Here is an 18,248-nt window from a genome sequence, read left to right on the forward strand (position 1 = left end):
AACATCACATTCCACCAATTAGGCTTGCTTAGCACCATTTGTTCTTGTCATTTCTTTACCAAGAATTCTGTCCCACTTCTTCTTAGCTAAAACTGATGATTCCTTCAAGAGTCACCAATATTTTCACTTCTTTTATAAAGTCTTCTCTGATCTCCTCAGTTCCTGGTTTATCTCCTTTTCCTGCCTACTCATAATACTTTCTGTGACTTATAGGTTACATAGTCTTTTCCACCTCTATTAAATTGTTCTTTCTAATAACATTATCAAATTACCTTCTACTTGAAAGGACCTTAAATGTCATCTCATCCAAGCTCCCAGCTAGTCCAGGGGTCCCTTTTATCCCTCCCCACTTTCATATGACTCTTTCTTATGTTAGGGAAATTAGTGTATCATAAAGTAGCCTATTCTACTTATGAGCAAATAAAACATTTTCAAAGGATACTCTTGATAGATTCCAATATTCATGGTTATGGTGTCTCAGAGCATTCTTAGTGCATTCTACTATTCCTTCTCAGGAAATGGCAGTGATGATCTCATACTCTGATTATACTAAAAAAGACTGACTTATACACTTTAAATGACTGAATTTATGTGGGGTAGGCTGAATAATGATCTCCGCCCCCTCAACGTGACCACGTCCTAATCCTAAAAAACCTGAATTTTACCCTATATAGCAAGAGACTTTGCAGATCTCATTAAGTAATGGACCTTGAGGGGAAAATTAACCTAGGTTATCCAGGTGGGCCCAAGATGTAATCACAAGTGTCCTTTTAAGAAGGAGAAAGAGGGGAGGCGGGGCCAAGATGGCAGAATAGGTAAACACTTCCAGCAAGCCCTCTTGCAATGAAGACCTGAAAAAGCAAGTGAAACAATTATATTTATCACAAGCGAGGAGCCCTGAACATCAAAGGCAAGGTTAAAAAACTAACTGAGGGACAGGAGGAGGAAAAGATATTTCAGAGGTGGAGAGGAGTTACCGGACCTGAACCACTAGGAGCCCTCAGGCACCATTCCCAGGAGCAGCTGTGGCGGACTGGTACTAGCATTAGGCTGCAGTTTCCTCAGGGAGAAGCAGCCAGCCACATGGCCTACTCACACCTTCAGAATCAGAGAGTGGTGTACTCAGCAAAAGCTAAGTACTTGTGTATATTTTACTGTGCCCCCTGCCCCCAAGCTGGCTTCAGCAGCTGTTGATTTCCCTGGGCCTGAGATAGGCCCTGTTGAGCACATAGAGCCATGCTCAAGGCCCTGGAGAAGGAATAAATTCACAGTTGGGGGAAAAAGATAATTTGCCAGCTCTACTAATTGGGGGAGCTCAGGACAGAAGCGGCTCCTGTCCAGGCATAAACAGTCCATGGACTTTGAGTACCTTTCCCCTCTGCATTGACCTGTGTGGGCCTATATCAGAAGACTAGGCCCTTGTTGGCAGACTCCAATTGTTTCACCTGTGCAGAGGAGAGATGGGTCTTTGTTGTTTGACACCCTTTTGCCTATTAAACAGGGTCCACACCTACCCACATCAGGTGGACTGGTGGCTCCACTCAGGTCACCCATGCACCCACAACAGGAGTCCAAGGATAACTGGTAGCTCCCAGTCCTTACAACCACAAAGGAGACAAACTATCCTACACATCAAATAAAATACAAGAAAAAAAATAGAGACTCAGCAAAAACAAAATCAACAACAATGAATATGAGGAAAGGACAATATATAAAGATGATATACTCAGCACAAAAAAACTAAGTGGGAAAAAGAAATGGTCAACAACACAAAAAAAAAGACATCAAAATGATAGCACTAAACTCACACCTCTCCATAATTACGCTGAATGTAAATGGGATAAATGCACCAATAAAGAGACAGAGTGGTAGAATGGATTAAAAGAAACTATCCATCTGTATGCTGCCTACAAGAGACACACCTTAGACTTAGAGGCACAAACAAACTAAAACTCAAAGGATGGAAAAAAATATATCAAGCAAAGAGCAATCAAAAAAGAGCAGGAGTGGCAATATTAATTTCTGACAAAATAGACTTTAAACTTCAGTCAATCTTAAAGGATAAGGAAGGACACTATATAATGATTAAAGGGACAATATACCAGGAGGATACAACCATATTAAATATTTATGCACCCAGTGACAGGGCTGCAAGATAAACAAACTCTATCAGCATTGAAAAGTGAGATAGACAGCTCCACAATAATAGTAGCAGACTTCAACACACCACTTTCGGTGAAGGACAGGACATCCAGAACGAAGGTTAATAAAGACAAGGAAGATCTAAATGCCATAATCAACCAACTTGACCTTATAGATCTATACAGAACACTCCACCCAACAGTAGCCATGTATACTTTCTTTCCTAGTGCTCATGGAACATTCTCTAGAATAGACCACATATTAGGTCATAAAGCAAGCCTTAGCAGAATCTTTTTTTTTTTTTAGCAGAATCCAAAACACTGAAATATTACAAAGCATCTTCTCTGACCATAAGGCCATAAAAGTGGAAATCAACAACAGGAAAAGCAGGGAAAAGAAATCAAACACTTGGAAACTGAACAATACCCTGCTCAAAAAAGACTGGATTATAGAAGACATTAAGAATGGAATAAAGAAATTCATAGAATCCAATGAGAATGAAGTCACTTCCTATTGAAAACTTTGGGACACAGCAAAAGCAGTGCTCAGAGGTCAATTTATATCAATAAAGGTACACATACAAAAAGAAGAAAGGGCTGAAATCAAAGAATTATCCCTACAACTTGAACAAATAGAAAGAGAGTAACTAAAGAAACCCCCTTGCACCAGAAGAAAGCAAATAATAAAAATTAGGGCAGAACTAAATGAAAGAGAAAACAGAAAAACAATTGAAAGAATTAACAAGACCAAAAGCTGATTCTTTGAAAAAATTAACAAAATTGATAAACCATTGGCCAAACTGACAAAAGAAATATGGGAGAGGAAGCAAACAACCCAAATAAGAAATAAGATGGGCGATGTTGCAACGGACCTGACTGAAATTAAAAGAATCATATCAGATTACTATGAAAAATTGTACTGTAACAAATTTGAAAACCTAGAAGAAATGGGTGAATTCCTAGAAATACACTACCTACCTAAACTAATACAAACAGGTAGAACAACTAAATAGACCCATAACAAAACAAGAGATTGAAAAGGTAATAAAAAAAAAAAAAACTCCCAACAAAAAAAAAGCCCTGGCCCGGATGGCTTCACTGCAGAGTTCTACCAAACTTTCAGAAAAATGTTAACACCACTACTACTAATGGTATTTCAGAGCATAGAAAATGACGGAATACAACCAAACTCACTCCATGAAGCCACCATATCCCTGATACCAAAACCAGGTAAAGACACAGCAAAAAAGGAAAATTACAAACCTATATCCCTCATGAAATTAGATGCAAAAATCCTCAACAAAATTCCAGCCAATAGAATTCAACAACATAAAAAAAATAATAATTCACCATGATCAAGTGGGATTCATACCAGTTATGCAGGGATGGTTCAGAATTAGAAAAACAATTAATGTAATCCATCATATAATAAAACAAAAGACAAGAATCACATGATTTTATCAGTTGATGCAGAAAAGGCATTTGACAAAGTTCAACACCCATTCATGATAAAAGCTCTGAGAAAATAGGAAGAGAAGGAAAATTCCTCAACATAATAAAGAGCATTTATATAAAGCCAATAGCCAATATCATCCTAAATGGAGAGAGCCTGAAAGCATTCCGCTTGAGATCGGGAACTAGATAAGGATGCTCCTTATCACCACTCTTATTCAACATTGGGCTGGAGGTCCTAGCCAGAGCAATTAGGCTAGATAAAGAAATAAAGGGCATCCAGGTTGGCAAGGAAGAAGTAAAAGTATCTCTATTTGCAGATGACATGATCTTGAACACAGAAAACCCTAAGGAATCCTCAAGAAAACTACTGAAACTAATAGAAGAGTATAGCAGAGTATCGGGATACAAGATAAACATACAAAAGTCACTTGGATTCCTCTACACCAACAAAAAGAACATCGAAGAGGGAATCACCAAATCAATACCATTTACAGTAGCCCCCAAGAAGATAAAATACTTAGGGCTAAATCTTACCAGAGATGTAAAAAACTTATACAAAGAAAACTACAAAACACTTCTGCAAGAAACCAAAAGAGACCTACGTAAGTGGAAAAATGTACCTTGCTCATGAATAGGGAGACTAAACATTCTAAAAATGTCTATTCTACCAAAAGCAATCTATAGATGTAGTGCAATCCCTAGCCAAATTCCAATTACATTTTTTAATGAGGTGGAGAAACAAATCACCAACTTCATATGGAAGGGAAAGAGGCCCCGGATAAGTAAAGCATTACTGAAAAAGAACAAACTGGGAGGCCTCAATCTACCTAATTTTAGAACCTATTACACCACCACAGCAGTCAACACAGTCTGGTAGTGGTATAACAACAGATACACAGACCAATGGAACAGAATTGAGAATCCAGACATAAATCCATCCACATATAAGCAGTTGATATTTGATAAAGCCCCCAAAACAGTTAAATGGGGAAAAGACAGTCTGTTTAACAAATGGTGCTGGCATAACTGGATATCCATCTGCAAAAAAATGAAACAAGACCCATACTTCACACCATGCACAAAAATGAGCTAAAAATGGATCAAAGGCCTAAATATAAAATCTAAAACAATAAAGGTCATGGAAGAAAAAATAAGGACAACATCAGGAGCCCTAATACAAGGCATAAACAGTATACAAAACATTACTAACAATGCAGAAGAAAAACTAGATAACTGGGATCTCCTAAAAATCAAACACCTATGCTCATCCAAAGACTTCACCAAAAGAGTAAAAAGACTACCAGACTGGGAAAAAATTCTTAGCTACGACATTTCTGATCAGCACCTGATCTCTAAAATCTACATGATACTGTAAAAACTCAACTACAAAAAGACAAATAACCCAATTAAAAAATGGGCAAAAGATCTGAACAGACACTTCACTGAAGAAGACATTCAGGTAGCTAACAGATACATAAGGAAATGCTCACAATCATTAGCCATTAGAGAAATGAAAATCAAAACTACAATGAGATTCCATCTCACTCCAACAAGGCTGGCATTAATCCAAAAAACACAAAATAATAAATGTTGAAGAGGTTGTGGAGAGACTGGAACACTTATATACTGCTGGTGGGAATGTCAAATGGTACAATCACTTTGGAAATCGATTTGGCGCTTCCTTAAAAAGCTAGAAATAGAATCCAGCAATCCCACTCCTTAGAATATATCCTAGAGAAATAAGAGCCTTTACATGAACAGATACATGCATACCCATGTTCACCGCAGCATTGTTTACAATAGCAAAAAGATGGAAGCAACCAAGGTGCCCATCAATGGATAAATAAATTATGGTGTATTCACACAATGGGATACTATGCATTGATAAAGAACAGTAATGAATCTGTGAAATACTTCATAACATGGAGGAACCTGGAAGGCACTATGCTGAGTGAAATTAGCCAGTTGCAAAAGGACAAATATTGTATAAGGCCACTATTATAAGAACTCGAGAAATAGTTTAAACAGAGAAGAAAATATTCTTTGATGGTTATGAGAGGGAGGAGACGGGGAGAGGAGTATTCACTAATTAGATAGTAGATAAGAACCATTTTAGGTAAAGGGAAAGACAACACACAACACAGGTGAGGTCAGCACAACTGTACTAAACCAAAAGCAAAGAAGTTTGCTGAATAAACTGAATGCTTCAAAGGCCAGTGTAGCAAGGGCGGGAGTTTGGGACCATGGTTTCCGCGGACATCTAAGTCAACTGGCATAATAAAATCTATTAAGAAAACATTCTGCATCCCACTTTGGGGAGTGGCGTCTGGGGCCTTAAACTCTAGCAAGCAGCCATCTAAGATGCATCAATTGGTCTCAACCCACCTGGATCAAAGGAGAATGAAGAACACCATGGACACAAGGTAATTATGAGCCCAAGGGACAGAAAGGGCCACATAAACCAGAGACTACATCAGCCTGAGGCCAGAATAACTAGATGGTGCCCTGCTACAACCGATGACTGCCCTGACAGGGAACACAACAGAGAACCTCTGAGGGAGCAGGAGAGCAGTGGGATGCAGACCCCAAATTCTCATAAAAAGACCAGACTAAATGGTCTGACTGAGACTAGAAGGACCCCGGTGGTCATGGCCCCCAGACATCTGTTAACCCACGACAGGAACCATTCCCAAAGCCAACTCTTCAGACAGGGATTGGACTGGACAATGGGATAGAAAATGATGCTGGTGAAGAATGAGCTTCTTGGATTAAGTAGACACATGAGACTATGTTGTCAGCTCCTGTCTGGAGGGGAGATGAGAGGGCAGAGGGTGTTAAAAGCTGGCAGAATGGACATGACAAGAGAGAGTGGTGGGAAGGAGTGGGCTGTCTCATTAGGGTGAGAGCAATTAGGAGTATATAGCAAGGTGTATATAAATTTTTGTGTGAGAGACTGACTTGATTTGTAAACTTTCACTTAAAGCACAATAAAATTTTTTTTTAAAAAAAGGAGATAGAGGTTTGATGACAATAGAGGAAAAAGAGATGTGAAGTCAGAAGCAGAAAGAGCATGGAAGATGCTATGCTACTGACTTTGGAAGTGAAGGATGAGACCAAGAGCCAAAGGATACAAGGAATGCAGCTCTAAACAAACAAGAAGCCGTTGCTGTTGAGTCGATTCTGACTCATAGACACCATATAGGACAGAGTAGAACTGCCCCATAGGGTTTCCACAGAGCAGCTAGTGGATTCCAACTGCCAACCTTTTGGTTAGCAGCCAAGCTCTTAACCACTGCACCAGTAGGACTCCAATGCAGCTCTACCAAACCAAAAACCAAACCCACTGCCGTTGAGTTGATTCTGACTCACAGCGACCCTGTAGGGCATAGTAGAACTGCCCCATAGCGTTTCCAAGGAGTGGCTGGTGGATTCAAACTGCCAGCATTTTGCTTAGCAGCCATGGCTCTTAGTCACTGCACCACCAGGAAAATACAAGAAAACAGATTCTCCTCTTGAGCCTCCAGAAGGAGCACAGCCTTTCCAATATCTTGGTTTAGGCCCATTGAAGCCATTTTGGACTTCTGACCTCCAGAACTGTAAGATAACAAATTAGGGTTGTTTGAAGCCACTAAGTCTGTAGTAATTTATTACAGCAATAATATAAAATTAATCTACTGCGCAAATTATATTTCAAGAAAGCTGTTTAAAAAAAATAATGATAAGTGGCTGATCCAAAATTGCGTAAATTGGGACTCAACATCTTCCCAACTGGTACAATTATTTTCTCTCTCTTTGCTCTTGTCCTATGTGTAATACCGTTGGTTTTTTAATCCCTAATTTTTTTTAAATCCTCACTTCTTTTTTGTCACTTGTATACCAGTGCTTAGTTTTCTTTATAATATATTCTTTTTTGTTCTTCCCATATCTTAACCCCCGTAAGAGCTGTCACACTACTCCTTTCCAGCTGTTAAATGGTCTACATTTTAATGACCACAACTCAGCTTTATTTCTTACTTAGCTGTACCTCCGGAGGACATCTGGTATTATTAATCTATTTTGTCCACCAAAGGACAAGCATGTGAACCTCGGTGGGCAAGACTTTGGGGAAGAAGGTAACTTTAGCAGTATGTGAGCAGCAGGTGGGAAAACACTGAATAAAAGAATGATTTTATTGCTGGAATCTTATTACACTCATAGAAATGGGAGACTGACAAGAGTTGTTGATACTATTACCTGGGAGATTGGCTTACAGTGGGTGTGTGAGAAATGCCATTTTCCAGATGACTTCCTCTCCTGTTACAGTGTCTGGCTCAGATTCTCTGCAAAGTTCTGGATCTTGTCCATGTCCGGGTGTTTAAGACAATTGTCTTTCTCCTCTGTGCTGGCTTTTTCCACTCATCTTCCTTAAATTTTACGTGCCTTACTGTAGGATGATTAATTCTTCTCCAACAAGTTCCATGTCTTTTTGAAAATATGTGCAGCTGTTGTGATATTCCTGAGACAGAGTGAAATCGTAAGGTAAATGGCAGTTTACACTGCTAAAGAAATTCGTAAAGGAAATACACCCTCTCTCTCCAGAGGACATGACTGGATTAATTTATTCAAATTTGAGAAATGAAAATGGGCATCTCCTTGTCCACCATTGCCAAACTCTATGAATGTGATTAAATGTTATTAACAGGTTAAGGTTACTTTTTCTCTTTTTTCCACATGTCAAATGACTCTCACTGATTTAATTTATAATAGACTTTTTCCATTGTTAAAAAATTCTTTAATGACTTTAAGCAGCTTTTATTCACTTAAAATCCATACATGTTATTCTGTTTCCAATAATCCCAAATTATTTCAATGAATTATGAAATTTTTGTGGGACAAAAAAATGTTAATATTGGTAAATTCAAATTATTCAGCCTAATATGTCATTGTAACTGTATAATAAAACTTGTTTAAATCCACTGGGTACTGATGCGAGGTGCCATGGGAATGGGGGGTTAAATTGTAGAGAGTCAAGAGGAAGGGAGAAGAAACTCCAGCTGTGTACAAACATAAAAATACTAAGCATAAAACCCCAAAGTAGAGCTTTAATGCAAAACTGTTATATTTCACATAGTTAAAGGGTAAGGATTATAGTAAAGATGTTAGGTATCTACGCAGCAGCCATTCTTTCCCTTCTCTTTTTTTACAGAAACCCAGTTGTGTTTGGGATCGGTAATGTGCCCAACCCCAGTAAATGAATCATGATTAGTCTGCCCACTCCTGACTTTAACACCCTCTATTTGATTTTTTACCACTTGGGATGATGATGTGTCATAGAGATGCTTGGAAATTCAGCAGCTGTCTTGCCATCAAGAGGCTATAAAGAGGACAAAAATTTAATGTGCCAAGGAACAGAAAGGTGCAAAGAAATTGGGTCCTTGACGACATCAGTGAACTGATGGGCTAGACTTACAGCCTACCCCAAGAGTCTTTATAATGTAAGAAAATTAAGTGTCTCAAATGCTTAATTGAGAGTTTGTTAATTGCACACCTCCGCATCCTAACTGAAACAGTATCAAACATTTTCATACCATCAAGAACATATATGCTGTCACAAATTTATAAGAAATTTTAAGCATTTCTTAATGCATAGATAACATAAGTCTTCTGTCAAACTCTACTGCCCTCTCTGAGAGGGTTAAAGAATTTCTTCTCTCATACATCCCTCTGGACGGCATGAACGAGGTGAGAGGCAGATATGGAAAAGCAGTGGCTACCTCTCTGGGTCACCCCTCAACAAGTAATTTGCAAAAAAAAAAAAAAAAATCCTTTAGGAAAATACCAGATGATATTAAGGTTTTGGGACTTTTACTCAAGACAGGATATTGGATCAGATAATCTGATTTGAAAATCTACTATTTTTTATATTTCTGATAATTATTACACACAGCATAGACAATCTGATGAAATATCTAAATCCTGATCATTTGGTTAGCAACCGTAGCTCTCAACTACTGTGTCACCAGGGTTCCATATGGCTCAAGAAATATGCAAAAGGTAGGACTGAAGGATTTAGTGGTCAGATAGCACCCTATCGTTTTCCTGTTAACACTTTGGTCTGTAGGGTTCTTAGGATCAAAAATGTTATCTAACAGAATCATGAATTCAAAATGTTAATTTTATAGTCATTTATGACTATAAATGGTAACAGCACCAAGGAGGATTTTAAGGATGACTCCCAGATTTCCAACTTAATCAGCTGGGATGGATGATTATGACATCCTCATGATAAGGGATAAAAAGGAGTTGAAGTGTTTTTGTGGGTGAGAGTGAGGGATGAAGGAAGATAACACATATACTTTATTTAATGTTGAGTTTGAGGTATTCAGGTCTGTCCAAGTAAAGCTGTTCAAGGGCTCAACGGTTTCTAAGTTTTCAGGCTTCACAAACCATCAAAATAGCCAAATAAATTTAAGGAATCAATTTAAATTTAAGTTTTTATTTTGTTAAGTCAAGATATTGAAAAGGAACATCCATCTATTAATACTAGCATTTCATTTTTATAAAAGGAAATTTCAACACCAGAAATTAAGAAATGAATCTTATTTAAAAAGTAATTTATTAAATTGAATAAACCTGACTTCATTTTAAAACTCAACTTATTTGTCCTCATGTTTTTTCTCAGTTCCTCTTGTACCAGCAGCAATTTCAACACTGACTAAAAATTAGCCACAAACCGCCATTTGGAGACTAACGAATGAGACATTCTGATCAAAACCTTTTTGATCAGGATTCTTCTATAGAATCATATAAAAATTTGGAACCCAATAGAGAAGTCTTAACTGAAGATAGACAGTAAGCATATATTTTGAAGTTAATGAAATGGACAATGTCAAGTCCCATTTAGTCAACATTTTGTGTGTCAAACATTATAAAGGATTTTAATTAATATTTTATTTCAATATCTCAACAAACCTAAGAGGTAAGAGAGGATAGCTTATTTTTACCAATGAGGAAATTGAGACTGAAGATACTAAGTTGTCTAAGATCACAGAGCAGGAACTCTATGTTCTGAAGTGTGATGTACAACCGCCCTAAAAAGAAAGAGAATCAAGGACAGAACTTTGAGGAATAATAACACTTAAGAAGACATGCCAGAAGAAAAAATTTCAGGGAGGACAATAAATCGGGCTACGTAAGACAAAGGAGAAGAAAATCTCGAAAAGAAATGTATTGTCAAAAATTCCAAATCTAATGGAGAAATAAATATAATTAAATATGTACAAAAATATATTTATACAAATCTAGTCTCAAAATATTATACATTGCATCTTTTTCTTAATAACATGTATGCCTCCTTCTCCCAATGTGGTGGGCAACCACTGACCACCACCGCCACTGCCCCCAAGCCCTATGGGGCTCTATAGTGGTGAAGAAGGCTTGGTGGGAAAGCAGGCTTTGCTAGCTACACGCATCCCTAGGTATACCAGGGCACCTGATGGGTGATGAGTGGACTAGGGGTGGGGGGAAGGGCAATGCAGGCACTGAAGATGAGCAGAACTGACTCTCATAACACTGATTTTCACGTAACCACCTGGTCTGCAAAACCTTGCCATGTCACTAAGGAGTAGGTGTCTTAATAATTATAGTTTTAGATACTAAAAAAGGTTGGCATGTTCAGCTACCATTACTGAATATTTTGATTAAAGATACTCTAGGTGAATTCTGTTCAAAAGGGGAAAATACAGAACAGAATTTCAAATTCTTATGGACTCCAGACTTTCTGAAGCCATGGAGCCTGGGTGAACAGCCTGAAATTATTGCTCTGAAACAATCTTTAAATCTTAAACCAAAAACATCCCCTGAAATCTCTTAAACGCAAATAGCAGTTTTGCTTAACTAGTAAAGAATGTCTGCCTTGACCATTGTGCTCTTTCAAGATCTACATAAGGTCAAACTGACAACAGCAACTCAAAAGATTAGATAGGAACCTTAGGGGGCAATGAGTTTATGTTAATAGCGGACAAACAACTCAGAGAAGGAGGGTGAGAATGGTTGCACAACCCAAAGAATGTAATCAATGTCACTGAATTCTACATGTTGAAACCATTGAACTGGTGTATGTTTTGCTGTTTATATTTACTACAACAACAACAAAATTAATGAAATTAAAAAAAAAAATTAGGAAATTTTTGAACACTCATCAGTCCTGCTGATCCTTTCACATGTTCAGCAGTCACCCAGTTGCTAGGATCATGAATTTACTCTAGGGCACATGTATCTAATCTCCCTTTCCAAGTCTCAGACCAACCTGGATATCATCTTTTGGTTAACATGTCCATTTTAAGGGGCTAAAATGAAAAAAACTGAGCAGTTGAATTAAATAACACTCAAGGTCCATTTAACCTCCTAATACTGATACTAGGATAAGTCTTCCAGGATTAAATCAAACCATATTCCAACTTATACAACAATATCTATGCTACAGGCCAAGTACGTCTAAACAGAAACTGTTTCTTAAAATGCAATTTGTAAGTATCTACAGAGGCAGGGTCAAGATGTCTGAGCAGTCAGACATTTCCTGTAGTCCCTCTTACAGCAAAGACCTGAAAAAACCAGTGAATCAATAATATTTGACAGTCTAGGAACCCTGAACATCAAAGACAAAGTTGAGGAATCCAATTGAGCAGCAGGGGGAGGGAGAGATGGTTCAGAAGCACTGAGGAGTTGCCACACCTGACCTGATGGGCAATGGCACCCTGCAGGCTGGATCGGCTGGCGCTCTCAGTGAGGCAAGCAGTAGTGCTCAGGACACATTTTCCACAGGGGGAGAGGCCGAGCAGAAAAGAGCCTGCTCAAGCCTCCAGAACCAGCAAGAAATGGCACTCAGTCTGCAAAAGACAAGCACAAGTGTCTACCCTACTGCGCAGATTTAAAAAAAAAGCTTTTGAGAAGTACTTCTCTTCCATTTGCCTGCCCCCTCCCCACTCTGTTCCAGGTCCCGGTTAGGCTTCAGCAATTTCAGAGCTCCCTGGGCTGGAAATAGGACACTTCCGTGTCCTGAGCCATTCTCCCAGCTTTGGCAAGGGAACAAACTAACAAACAGGAAAAAAATAATCTGCCAGCTCCTCTAAGCCAGGAACTCAGGGCAGGCACAGCCCCTATTCTATGAGGCCAGCATAACCCTAGTACCAAAGCCAGGTAAAGACACCACAAAAAAAGAAAATTACAGACCAATATCCCTCATGAACATAAATGCAAAAGTACTCAAAAAAATTCTAGCCAATAGAATTCATCAACATATCAAAAAAATAATTCACCTTGACCAAGTGAGATTCATACCAGGTATACAGGCATGATTCAACATTGGAAAAAATTCAATGTAATCCATCACATAAATAAAACAGAAGACGAGAACCAAGTAATCTTATCAATTGATGTAGAAAAGGCATTTGAAAAAGTCCAACACCCATTCATGATAAAAATCCTCAGCAAAATAGGAATAGAAGAGAATTTCCTCAATATAATAAAGGGTATTTATATGAAGCCAATGGCTAACATCATCCTAAATAGAGAGAGTCTAAAAGCATTTCCCTTGAGAACTGGAACCGGACAAGGATGTCCTCCTTTACCATCATTCTTATTCAACACTCTGCTGGAGGTCTTAGCCAGAGCATTTAGGCTAGAAAAAGAAATAAAGAGTATCCAAGTTGGTAAGGAAGAAGTAAAAGTATCCCTATTTGCAGATGACATGATCTTATACATAGAAAACCCCAAAGAATTCCCAAGAAAACTACTGGAACTAACAGAAGATTTTAGCAAAGTATCAGAATACAAGGTAAATATACAAAAATCATTTGGATTCCTCTACACCAACAAAGAGAACTTCAAAGATGAAATCACCAAATCATACCATTTACAATAGCTCCCAATAAGATAAAATACTTGGGAATAAATCTAACCAGGTACGTAAAAGACCTATACAAAGAAACTACAAGACATTACTGCAAGAAACCAAAAGAGACCGATGTAAGTGAAAAAACATACCTTGCTCATGGATAGGAAGACTCAACATTGTGAAAATGTCAATTCTACCCAAAGTGATCTACAGATACATTGCAATTCTGATCCAAATTCCAATGACATTTTTTAATGAGATGGAGAAACATATCAACAATTTCATATGGAAAGGGAAGAGGCACCAGATAAGTAAAGCATTACTGAAGAATAAGAACAAAGTGGGAGGCCTCACACTACTTGATTTTAGAAACTTGTATACTGCCATGGTAGTCAAAACAGCCTGGTACTGGTACAACAGATTCATAAAACAATGGAACAGAATTGAGAATCCAGACATAAATCCATCCACATCTGAGCAGCTCATATTTGACAAAGGCCCAAAGTTCATTAAATGGACTTTAACAAATGGACAGTCTCTTTAACAAATGGTGCTGGCATAACAGGATATACATGTGCAAAAAAATGAGACAAGATCCATACCTCACACCATGTGCAAAAACTAACTCAAAATGGATGAAAGATCTAAATATAAAATCTAAAATGATGATCATGGAAGAAAAAATATGGACAACCCTAGGAGCCCTAATACATGACATAAACAAAATACAAAACATAATTAACAATGCACGAACACCAGGAGAGAAACCAGATAACTAGGAGCTTCTAAAAATCAAACACTTATGTTCATCAAAAGACTTCACCAAAACAGTAAAAAGGCAACCTACAGACTGGGAAAAAAAATTTGGCTATAACATATGCAATCAGGGTTTAATCTCTAAAATCTACAAAATACTGCAAAACCTCAACCACAAAAAGACAAATAACCCAATTAAAAAATTGGCAAATGATTTGAACAGGCACTTCACAAAAGAAGACATTCAGGCAGCTAACAGATAAATGAGGGATTGCTCACTATCACTAGCCATTAGAGAAATGCAAATTAAAAGTACAATGAGATATTATCTCTTCCCAGCAAGGCTCGCATTAATCCAAAAAAAAAAAAAAGATAAATGTTGGAGAGGTTGTGGAGAGACTGGAACACTTATTCACTACTGATAGGAATGTAAAATGATACAACCACTTTGGAAATCGATTTGGCACTTCTTTAAAAAGCTAGAAATAGGAGTACCACATGATCCAGCAATCCCACTCCTCGGTATATACCTGTAAGAAATAAGAGCCATCACAGGAATAGATATACGCACACCCATGTTCATTGCAGCACTGTTCACAATAGCAAAAAGTTGGAAACAACCTAAGTGCCCATCAACAGACGAATGGATAAACATATTAATGGTATATTTACACAATGGAATATTATGCAACAATAAAGAAGAAGGATGACTACATGAAACATCTCATAACATAGATGAATCTGGAAGGCATTATGCCAAGTGAAATTAGTCAAAAGCAATAAATATTGTATGATACCACTATTATAAGAACTCAAAAAAGGTTTAAACACAAAGGAAAACATTCTTTGATGGTTACAAGGTTGGGAGGGAAGGAAAGGGGAATTCACTAAGTAGTAGACAAGAATTATTTTAGGTGAAGGCAAGGACAACACACCATACAGGGGAAGTCAGCACCACTGGACCAAAAGCTAAGAAGTTTCTTGAACACAACCAAACACTTTGAGGGGCAGTGTAGCCGGGGCGAGGGTTTGGGGACCATGGTTTCAGGAGACATCTAGGTCAATTGGCAAAACAAAGTTTATTAAGAAAATGCTCTACATCACACTTTGGTGAGTGGCGCCTGGGGTCTTAAAAACTAACAAGCAGCCATCCAAGATGCATCAATTGGTCCCAACCCCCCTGGACCAAAGAAGAATGAAGAACACCAAAGACGCAACGGAAATATTAGCCCAAGAGACAAATGGGGCCACACAAACCAGAGACTCCATCAGCCTGAGACCAGAAGAACTAGATGGTGCCAAGTTACCATCAAATACCACCCTTACAGGGAGAAAAACAGAGAGGCCCTGATGGAGTAAGAGAAAAGTGGGGTGCAGAACTCAAATTCTAGTAAAAAGACCAGATATAATGGTCTGACTGAGACTGGAAGAATGCCAGAAGACATGGCCCCCGGACTCTCTGTTAACCCAGAACTAAAATCATTCCCGAAGGCAACTCTTCAGGTGAAGAATAGGCTGGACTATAAGTCATAAAATGATACTCAGGAAGAGTGTACTTCTTAGTTCAAGTAGATAAAAAAAAAAAATTTTTTTTTTTTTTTTAGATACAAAAGTCTAAATGGGAAGCTCCTGTCCAGAGACGAGATGAGAAAGCAGAAAGGGATAGGATCTGGTTTAATGGACGCGGGAAATCCAAGGTAGAAAAGGGGAATGTGTGGTCACATTATAGGGATAGCAACTAGGGTCACATAACAATGTGCGTGTAAATTTTTGTATGAGAAACTAACTTGAGCTGTAAACTTTCACCTAGAGCACAATTTTTAAAAACATGCAATTTGTAAGTTTGTAAATATTTGAGTCTGAATCGATTTGACAGCACTGGGTTTGTTATTTTGGTATTATACTTGCTAGAGTTTCAATTATAAAAGTGGCTTCTCACTGGTTTAAAGATTTTGAAATGCAATCTCAATATACTATCATCAGCAGACATTGTTACATTTATTATTACTATTATTATTAGGTGCTGTCAAGGTGATTCCAACTCATAACAACCCTACATACAACAGAAGGAAACACTGCCCAGTCCTGTGCCACCCTCATAATCTTTGCTATGCTTGAGACCATTGTGGCAGGCACTGTGTCAACCCAACTCATTGAGGGTCTACCTGTCTTTTGCTGATATCCTTCTCCAGGTACTGTTCCCTCCTGATAACGTGTCCAAAGTACTCAAGAGGAAGTCTCGCCAGTCTCTCTTCTAAGGAGCATTCTGGCTGTATGCCTTCGAGGAAGGATTAGTTCGTACTTCTGGCAGTCCATGATATATTCAAGATTCTTTGCCAACACCATAATTCAAAGGCATCAATTCTTGTTCAGTTTTCCTTATTCATTGTACAGCTGTTGCATGTATGTGAGATGAATTACAATACCATGGCTTGGATGAGGTACACCTTAGTCTTCAAGGTAACATCTTTGTTAACACTTTAAAGAGGTATTTTTGCAGCAGACTTGCCCAATACAGTGTGCTGTTTGATTTCTTGACTGCTGCTTCCATGGGCATTGCTTGTAGGTTCAAGTAAAATTAAATCCTTGACAACTTCAATCTTTTCTCCATTTACCACGATGTTGCTTATTGGGCTAGTCGTGAGGATTTTTGTTTTCTTTATGTTGATGTGTAATCTATATTGAAGGCTGTGGTATTTGATCTTTGTCAATAAGTGCTTCAAGTCCTCTTCACTTTCAGCAAGCAAGGTTGTATAATCTGCATATCACATGTTGTTAATGAGTTTTCTTCCAGTCTTGATGCCGTGTTCTTCTTCATATAGTACAGCTTCTCGGATTATTTGCCCAGTATACATATTGAATAAGTGTGATGAAAGGATACAACCCTGACCCATAACTTTCCTGATTTTAAACCACACAGTATATCCTTGTTCTGTTTGAACAACTGCCTATTGGGGTATGTACAGGTTCTGCATAGCACAATTAAGTGTCCTGGAATTCCCATTCTTCACAATGTTATCCATAATTTGTTACAATCCACATTGTCGAATGTCTTTGTCTAGTCAATAAAACATAGGTATACATCTTTCTGGTATTCTCTGTTTTCAGGCCAAGATCCATCTGTCATCAGCAATGATATCCTTCATTCCACATCCTCATCTGAACATGGCTTGAATTTTTGGCAGTTCCCTATAGATGTACTGTTGTAACTACTTTTGAATGATCTTCAGCAAAATTTTACTTGTCTGTGATATTAATTATTTTGTTTGATAATTTCCACATTCTGTTGGATCCCCTTCCTTTGGAGTGGACACAAATATGGATCTCTCCCAGTCCATCGGCCAGGAAGCTGTCTTCTAAATTTCTTGGCATAGTTGAGTGAGCACATCCAGCGCTGCATCTATTTGTTGAAACATCTCAGTTGGTATTCTGTCAATTCCTGAAGCCTCATTTTTCATCAATGCCTTCAGTGCAGCTTGGACTTCTTCCTTCAGTACCATCGGTTCTTGATCATATGCTACCTCCTGAAATGGCTGAATGTCAACCAATTATTTTTGGTACAGTGACTCTGTGTCTTCCATTCATCTTCTTTTGAAGCTTCCTGAGTCATCCAATATTTTGCCCATAGAATTCTTAAGTATTGTAACTCAAGCCTTGATTTTTTTTTTTTTTTTTTTTTTTAGTTCTTTCAGTTTGAGAAATATCAAGTGTGTTCTCTTTTGGCTTTCTAACTGCAGATCTTTGTACATTTCCTTAGAATACTTTGTTTTCTCAAGATACCCTTCAAAATCTTCTGTTCATCTTTTTTACTTCATTATGCCTTCCATTGGCTTTAGCTACTCTATATTCGAGAGTAAGTTTCAGAGTCTCTCCTGACATTCATTTTTTTCTTTTCTTTCTTTTTCCACCATAGTTTGAGTAATAAAGTCACTGCTTTGTACCATCACTCTTATCAAGCCCTCCTGTAGATTTCTAATCATGAATTTTCCTCTCCTCCTTACATGCCAGTCATCAATTTATTG

This window comes from Loxodonta africana, chromosome 5 (assembly GCF_030014295.1).
Source record: "Loxodonta africana isolate mLoxAfr1 chromosome 5, mLoxAfr1.hap2, whole genome shotgun sequence".
In the NCBI taxonomy this organism is placed as follows: Eukaryota; Metazoa; Chordata; class Mammalia; order Proboscidea; family Elephantidae; genus Loxodonta; species Loxodonta africana.